The sequence below is a fragment of the Arachis hypogaea genome, chromosome 17, assembly GCF_003086295.3.
Source record: "Arachis hypogaea cultivar Tifrunner chromosome 17, arahy.Tifrunner.gnm2.J5K5, whole genome shotgun sequence".
Taxonomy (NCBI): Eukaryota; Viridiplantae; Streptophyta; class Magnoliopsida; order Fabales; family Fabaceae; genus Arachis; species Arachis hypogaea.
In genome coordinates this window covers 123524806-123526272 of record NC_092052.1, presented here as the reverse complement: position 1 = coordinate 123526272, position 1467 = coordinate 123524806, and the positions used below count along the sequence as shown (strand labels likewise).

General features: G+C 37.3%; 1 non-coding gene across 1 annotated transcript; it reads right to left on the bottom strand.

The window, feature by feature from the left end:
* Positions 1-873: 873 nt before the first annotated feature.
* LOC112768890 (small nucleolar RNA R71) lies at positions 874-981 on the bottom strand. Its single transcript, XR_003186269.1, has one exon. It is a non-coding gene; the product is annotated as a small nucleolar RNA R71 (small nucleolar RNA).
* Between the last annotated feature and the right edge of the window lie 486 nt (positions 982-1467).

Genomic DNA, 1467 nt, shown 5'->3' with positions numbered 1-1467 from the left:
GAAAATATCTTCCTCCTTTTTCAAAATTTCTTTTTAATTTATTAATTATTTTAATTTTTAAATCTTAATTTTCAAAAACTACTAACATTTTTCAAAAATTATTTTCAAAAATCACTAACTCCTTTTCAAAAATAATTTTCGAAAATTCCCTCCTTCTCTCTCATCTTATTTTATTTATTTATTCATCTACTAACATCTCTTCTTCACATCATCACCAAATTCGAACCCCCTCTTCTATCTGTGTTCAAATTTCTTTTTCTTTTCTTCTACTAACAATAAGGAACCTCTTTACTGTGACATAGAGGATTCCTCTTCTTTTCTTTTTCTCTCCTCTTTCTTATGAGCAGGGACAGAGAAAAAGGTATTCTTGTTGAAGCTGATCCAGAACCTGAAAGGACTCTGAAGAGGAAATTAAGAGAAGCTAAATTACAACAATCCAGAGACAACTTGATTGAAAATTTCGAACAAGTAAAGGAGATAGCAGCCGAACCCAACAACAATGCAAGGAGAATGCTTGGTGACTTTACTGCACCAAATTCCAATTTACATGGAAGAAGCATCTCCATTCCTGCCATTGGAGCAAACAACTTTGAGCTGAAACCTCAATTAGTTTCTCTGATGCAGCAGAACTGCAAGTTCCATGGACTTCCATCTGAAGATCCTTTTCAGTTCTTAACTGAATTCTTGCAGATATGTGATACTGTTAAGACTAATGGAGTAGATCCTGAAGTCTACAGGCTCATGCTTTTCCCTTTTGCTGTAAGAGACAGAGCTAGATTATGGTTGGATTCTCAACCCAAAGACAGCCTGAACTCTTGGGATAAGCTGGTCACGGCTTTCTTAGCCAAGTACTTTCCTCCTCAAAAGCTGAGCAAGCTTAGAGCTGATGTTCAAACCTTCAGACAGAAAGAAGGTGAATCCCTCTATGAAGCTTGGGAAAGATACAAATAGTTGACCAAAAAGTGTCCTTCTGACATGCTTTCAGAATGGACCATCCTGGATATATTCTATGATGGTTTATCTGAGCTATCAAAAATGTCACTGGACACTTCTGCAGGTGGATCCATTCACCTAAAGAAAACACCTGCAGAAGCTCAAGAACTCATTGACATGGTTGCTAATAACTAGTTCATGTACACTTCTGAAAGGAATCCTGTGAGTAATGGGACGCCTATGAAGAAGGGAGTTCTTGAAGTTGATACTCTGAATGCCATATTGGCTCAGAACAAAATATTGACTCAGCAAGTCAATATGATCTCTCAGAGTCTGAATGGAATGCAAGCTGCATCCAACAGTACTCAAGAGGCTTCTTATGAAGAAGAAGCTTATGATCCTGAAAACCCTGCAATAGCAGAGGTGAATTACTTAGGTGAACCTTATGGAAACACCTATAACTCATCATGGAGAAATCATCCAAATTTCTCATGGAAGGATCAAAAGCCTCAACAAGGCTTTAATAATGGTGGA